We start from the raw sequence: 7574 nt of genomic DNA, 5'->3' as shown, positions 1-7574 counted from the left end.
ATATATATACACATATATATATATATATATATATATGTATATATATATGTATATATGTGTATATATATATATGTGTATATATATATATATATGTATATATATATGTATATATGTGTATATATATATATGTGTATATATATATATATATGTATATATATATGTATATATGTGTATATATATATATGTGTCATATATATATATATATGTATATATATATATATATATATATATATATATATATATATATATATATATATATATATATACATATATATATATATACACATATATACATATATATATACATATATATATATATATATATATATAAATATATATATATATATATAAAGGTCACCCAGCTGTGAAAAGAAGCCAAAATACACTTAACTAATCCAGTTGATCTAGCGATTTATTAACGATGAAAACTTCAAAAGAGTTGAAACTCGAGCCGCATGCGTCTGTTAAACCATGGCCAATGCAATTTCCACCGGTGGACAATGGGGGGGGGGGTTGTGTGTAGGAAGGGCTTGACCAGTGGATGGAGCTTTATTGGTTGCATTTGCCTCGGCATAAAACTAATTCACCCTCGATGACAGCCTATGGTGAGGGGGGCGAAAGACGAGATGCATTCTTTTTGCCTCCACCCTCCCTCAACCACCTACTTTATTAGCCGGCCTCTCAGTGACAGGGCTGTTCATTCTTTACTCTACCCCTTCTCCCTGACACATACGACATACATCTACACACACGCACCAATCAGTTCAAACCTTTCATATTACCAGCTGGGAATTTATATCGCTCTTTAGACTGGGGGAGAAACTGCCTGAGTCTGGGCCGTGGCTCCATCACTCCTGTGCACAGGCTGTACGTCATGGCTGCAGAGCAGAGGGGCCCCTCATACACAGCAGGCTGAGAACGCTCTAAAAGCTCTGACACAGACAGGAAATTACAGCAGCGCAGTCTGCAGCTTAAAAAAGAAGAAGAAAAAATTCTCTTTATTTAGCTTCGCAACATGAATAGAAGAGAATGAGAACTTTTAGCATGATGACGGCTAGACTTTTGTCTTGGCTAAATAACTGATTCATCTTGTCTGGAGTCATAACTTATCATAAGTTCAAAGCAACTTCTGCTTTTCAGCACTTGCAGATGTACTCGGATAATAACTCTTTCTGAAACGCTGATGGATGAAAATAAAACGAATTGCATCAAGACTTTTACTTTCACTAACACCTTGTCTAACATGTCTAACGCCATAATGATGTGAAAGCCAGGAATGTGTGAAGCTAGGGCAACAATGAGCTCCACATTGGTTTAAGGTTAGGAACTGGGCTTTACTGGTAGACCTGCCTCCAGCAGCACTGCAGGCCTATCAGGTTTCCCTGATTGTGGGTCAGCAGAGCCCTCCTGGTTCCACTTAGAGCCCTGTTTCATTATTTCAGATTTATCACTGTTTGCCAGTTGCCATGTTTTCCCTCCATATGTTCCCAAGTTTAATTCATAGCTTTAATAACGCTCAAACCAAGACAATTTTAAGGACTGCAAGTTGGAGTTGTTCCCAGGCTGGAGGGATTAGGGGCTCTCAGGGGACTGCTGGGTAAAGCGGTTAAGTGGTGACCAAAGGAGAGAAAGGCCAATCCCAGTGGAGGGAACATTAGTGGATATGTACCGAGTCATTGCATGATGTGAAGGTCTAAACTGGCAGCCACCCACACCTTCCTCACAGCGTGGGGCTGGGGGGGGAGGGGGGGGTGATCAGGTCCCAGAAGGGAATGACCAGAGTGTCATGGATGACTTCCAAATCTCTGTAAATCTGTCCTGCTATTCCACACACCGTTACTGTTTATCTTACTGAGGAGGCAGAACATCAACGTATCGTTATCTCACCTGCCATGTGACGCAAAAGGCAGAAGAGTTTATACATCTTGTTTTTCTGCTTCATGCTACCCTAAAAAAGACTGGATGTCAGGTATCTCAGAGCTAGAAATATAAGACCCTGTAAACCCAAGCCTCATGAAACTTGAGGACCCCCTAAAGCTGCAACCTTGTAAGATCAGATGAGTGCTTTTGCAAATATCTCCTGTAAGAGATATTTGCTCCTGTATCTCTGCAAATGGCTCCTGTAAGAGATAAATTTTTTCTCTCTGAGTTCATTTTTCGTCAATGCAAACACTGCGTCAATGCAAAACTTGGAATCATACGACATGATGTCATTTTCAGACATTACGAGTGTGTGTTTCTGACTCTTTTCTTGATCCCACAGTGACATACATTGCTGAAGCTGTTGTTGCCCTGCAGCATCCCCAAGCTGACAAAACCATATTTCACAACTTGCTCTTTCAGGACGCCGGGTCATGTAACAGATTGAATTCAATTCAGCTTTATTTATGTTGTCACAGGGCACTTTACATACACGAATCAACACACACACATCATTTCAGAAGAGAGAAAGATGAGAGCTACTTCATGTACCGCGTCAGGAGCCACAGGCTCACATAGCAACTGGATATCAACACATTGGCTGTTTTAAACATGCATTGTGGCTGATTCAGCAAAAAGATGCAAGTGGGTTTTATTGGAGGAAGAGTGAAAAAGACAAGAGAAAGGGACAGAGCAAAAGATACGACAAGAGTAAGCAGACTGGAAAGAGATCAGAGTACAGATGAATGCTGAATCAGCTGCTGTTTTGGGGGGGGGGGGGGGGGGGGTGCTCATGGTCTAAATACTCAGGATCATCTCTGAAAGAGTGCAGAATTAGATTATTCATTTCGGCACATTGCACCACCAGTAGAATTTCATTTAATCTCTCAGGATCCACTCCACAGCTGTTGTCTTGTGCTGAAAAACTCTCTAGTGGGGGTGTTAGGATAGGCTGGGCCGGCCCAAGAAGGGGAAGAAAGCTGGGATTCATCCCACATTACCATAATAGAATTACACTGGTGAACAAAGCAGGCATTAGTGCACTCATGGTGGCATTTGAAGAAGTTCCACCTCACTCTCCTCTGCTGGTCGGCCTTCACTGCTGAAAGAAGAAGGAAATGTGCCTCCTTTCACGAGCCTGCCCAGATTGCATCAAGGAGCTCAATGTACACACACAGCAGCAAAAAAAAAAACAAACAAAAAAAAAAAAAAACCAGGCACACAACATCTTAGCTGGACGTTTGGTAGTAATGTGCGCCTGCATGTGCACACTCACGGCCCGTCGGTGCCTCAGCATTCAGCAGGGAGCTTGACCTGCCCATCAGAAGGGATTACATCTACATAACCCGTACAAAACACATCTCCTCATCACTTCAACCTCTCAGTCCTTCCCTCCTGCCTTTTTCCCTCATCTATTAGACATTTGTCTCGTCTGATGTAATACATTTCCAGAATGCCAGCACTTCTCCCAGCTGTGTTGCATCAAATATCACTCAAAGATCAAACCACTGTGCAGAACGGTGACCTCCAAATATGCATCACGAAACTGAACTTAACACGCTCGAAAAGAGTTCCCCCTGCACCCACAGCTCTGTGGGCTGCAGATTCCTGGATTGTATGAATAGTAGTGCCAGTGGAAGATTGTTTTAGTGATAGGAGACCGATGTGGCGCCGTCATGGACAAACACAGTGAGCTGTTATGAAATGGAGCTGCAGCTTCTGGTTGGCTCTCCGTCTCTTGGTGAACTGTAAATGCACGCCTCAGCCAGCAGTTGACACAAGGAGATTCTATTCATGTCTTGTCAGTGTATGAATAAACTAGCATGCAACTTTGAGACAACACATGGAAATGACTCGTTAAAGCAGAATTTCATTCATAGGAGGAGCCTCAAGAATGAACATGAGTGTCACTTAAGTAAATCACATCTGCACCAAAAGTTCTTCTTATTATGTGAATGCAACATGTCTGGAAACTTGTGCGGAGAATCTTGAGTCCAAAATATTTTACATTCATACGTGGATGCTTGTTTCCCAAACCTTTGCTGCCCCTTAGTGGAAAAACAGCAAACACATCAGCGGCACTGTTAAAAAACAAAAACAAAACATAGCCCACACTATCCAATGTACATAAACACAAAGAAACTTTACGGCAATGTGGTTGGAGAAGTTATTTAAAGTTTCAATTTGGCAAACAGCAACTGTGAAACAATGCAATGCCCTTTTTAAAACACTTTTAAAGTGACATTTCGCCCTGAGATGGACTGGCGAGCTGTCCAGGGTGTACCCTGCCTTTTGCCCAAAGACTGCTGGGATAGGCTCCAGCTTCCCCGCGACCCTCAATCAGGCTAAGTGGTTAGGATAATGAATAAATGAATGATAACATTTCTTTAGTTATTTGCACCTTTCTTTGAGCACCTGGATGATATGCACCACTAATGCTTGTGCAGACTCTACAGGCTCATGACATGACGAAAATGAATAAAATACAACCAGGAAGCAGTGCTCATCTCAAGTGAATACACTCGAGCAATAAATCAAAGCTTATGGCTTTGCAGGATGTTGCATATTGTAGATGTGTCTCCTGTTATTGATTACCTCCACAGCTTAGCAGCACGGCGGATGTTTTCCTTTGTAGCCCACTGGAGAAAAAAAAACGACGTCTGAACCGGGTTCTCTCTTGGCAGCGCAGCACGTGCTTATACCCCAGAGAGAAGTCCTGCACAGGCTGCAGCAAAACAGCCCACCACTCCAGCCTAGCCTCCCCGCCCCCTTCAGCGCCGCTTCCAGTCACACACACGTCCAGCGTGTCTGGTCAGACTACACGGAGAGGAAGCACATACTCTGCTTGACTTGAAACGAAAACATGGAGCTCTGAGAGACCCAAACACAGCAGCAGCATGGTCCCACTGCACTCACAGGAAGGAGGCAAGGCCAGTTAAACTGGGATCACTCTATGCAACCATACTCTGAGCACAGTTTCATTGACACATAGACACATACTCCATACAGGCTCACATGAATTCACGTGCATGTACGTATGCACAAGCTACGGTACAGGAAATTGGTCAGCTGCAGTGCAGGTATCCCTTACATCCTCTCCTGGCTCCCTCTGTCTGCTGATGAAAGGGAACACCCCCCCCCCCCCCCCCCCCCCCCCCCCTCATCTCTGCAAGCCCTGGGCCTGGCTGACCTAGTGTACAGCAACTCATAAAAGGCCATTTCCTTCATAATCATCCCTGCCTTCCCCTGCTCTAATCTCCCAAAAGGCTGTGGCGATTAGCCCAGGGAGGGCCTCACTGTAGCAAGAGCATCTGTGGCATCTCCGTTACCTACGACCAGCCATTTAAACAAAAAACAAAATACATACACATGCATTTTGTTTCTAAGTGCTTCTCCGTCTCCTTTGTGACTGCACATGCTTCCTCCCTAACATGTCAAAAGTTTAGCTAAATGCATCTTTAACCCTCCTCTCTCATCACCTCATTGTTCAGTTGCTGCTAATCCTTAACAGGATATTTATGCAGAGCACATTCATTATCAACACATTAGAAGATACATTCATGGAGAGACAGAGTCTGGATGTGGCTTAAGCTTTGTCAACATCAGATCTTTCAGCTATACCTCTACGGCTTGTTGACACAGTATGGATTTCCTATAGTGAGCATGAATGTAATCTTCCAGTTTGTAGACTTCCTTGACGGGGCAGGTGTGTCAGTGGAAAGAAGGCTGATGCACAAGTCCGAATCATTTGTAACTTTCTTTCCCACATACTCCTCATCCTCAGTCAGGATTAGCGGGGCGGCTCCACACTCCTGGCACAATGCGCTCATTGATGCCATTTTGTTCTGGAACAGTAAGAGACAGACCTGACTGTGACACACACACGTGTGCAAGCCACAAAAGACTGGCTGTCGAGATACCAGGAGTGTTTTAAAAGATTATCCTGTTTGCAAGTCATTAGCAGGACTTGATAAGAGTTTGTCATGTGGCGTTAATGTTCCAGAGATCCGGTGGTACCCCCATGCTACCGTCCTGTAATTCTCATGCCTCTCCTAAATGGGAACACTGTGGTGTTGTGGTTAAGCACGGCTATGGTCTGCTGAACACTGTGACATTCATCTAAATGGAATCAGATAACGCTGAGGAAGGGGGGGGGGGGGGGGGGGTGAACACTTTCAACATAAACATCACCTGGAACCCCCAGTGTGGGCCTCAGCTCCAGTTGGAAACGTCAAAGTGAGGAGAAGCTCCACGAATAGGAGAGTTTATTAAAAAAAAATATATATATATATATAAATATTAAAAAAAAAAAAAAAAAAAAAAAGGGAGGGAAGTAATATCTAACCAATCAGAGGAGTGACTGGCTGCAGATGTCAGATGAAATCAGGCATCTGGCTCCCCGCGATGCAAGCAGATACCCCCAGATGTGGGTGAGGAGGAGTGATGTGAATGGGTAAGAATGAGTGTGTGAGAGAAACAGATATGACCCTCATGTGTAGCTCAGGTTTCCTGTGCAGCAGACTGGAATCAACGAGTGTGTGGAGAAATTACACTAGGATGCCACGATCAGGAACGTTTGTCAATTTAATGCTAGGCTACTTTCAAAGCTGATAAAAGTGGAAAAAAGAACAAAAACAAATAAATAAGGCAGCATCCACTTGGCCCCAAACTACTCCACCAGCTGGGGTAGGAGCTGCCAGAAGGCTTTTCGGGAACACCTGGGGAGGATGTTATAAAAACAAAGGAAGGTGAGATAATTACAGAGAAAATGAGTGATGAACTGAGCAGTAACCCCGAGTTGAGGAGTGGGGGAAAAAAAAAAATAAATAAATAAATAACTGCGAAACATCTCAGAAAAATGGAGAGGAAGAGACAGGGGGGGTTTCCTGTAAGCCGTGTGAGCAGGCGTGGACCTGCCCTGAGTGGATAAAGCTATCCGTCAGCAGCGGAGCAGAACCCGCTCGTGGGAACCGAGTGACCTGCTCTGCTTCACATGTCTGTACCACACAGGCTTTCCAGTGTTGGCCTCTTGCTTGCTGCCCACAGCAGCCCAGTTCAATGGCTGCTTGTAAAGCCCCAACACCAACAACACCGTGTAGGAATGATTTAACCCTCCATCTGTGGAAAACAGTGAAGACCAGTGATTTCCATCTGCCGAACGAACACAAGCGCTCCTCACAGCTCTGGCTCTCGGTGCGCTTAATCTTGTGTTGCTGACACTGCTTTGAATCTTCTTTCAGGAGGAGGCAGGCACCGAGAGACGAAAGCCAAACAGCAGATGGAAACAAGTCTTTCAGGAAATTAGTAGAGGTGGTGCAGCGACAGTGTGGGCCAGCCACGTTTTTTTTGGCGTTAAAAGGAAAAAAAAAAAAAAAAAAAAGGCAGAAAATGGATAGAAAAGAAGGATTAAAGCATATGCAAGGTGGGAAAACAAGTATAAAGTAAAGGGTTGCTGGATGGAAGTAGCTATCAGAGCAAGCTGGGTGGTAGTTAATGTATAAGCAGTGGCACAGTTTAAAAAAAAAAAAAAAAAAAGCCTGTGGTGAGGCTCTGCATACTGATGACCTGGCCATAACGACTCTCCGGCACTTATTCATCAGGCCATTAAAAGGAACACAAGTAAGTGAGGACTGTGTGTTCCAGACTGTTTTTCT

This window comes from Telmatherina bonti (genome assembly GCF_933228915.1).
Source record: "Telmatherina bonti genome assembly, chromosome: 11".
Classification (NCBI taxonomy): domain Eukaryota; kingdom Metazoa; phylum Chordata; class Actinopteri; order Atheriniformes; family Telmatherinidae; genus Telmatherina; species Telmatherina bonti.
Note: the sequence above shows the minus strand (reverse complement) of the source record.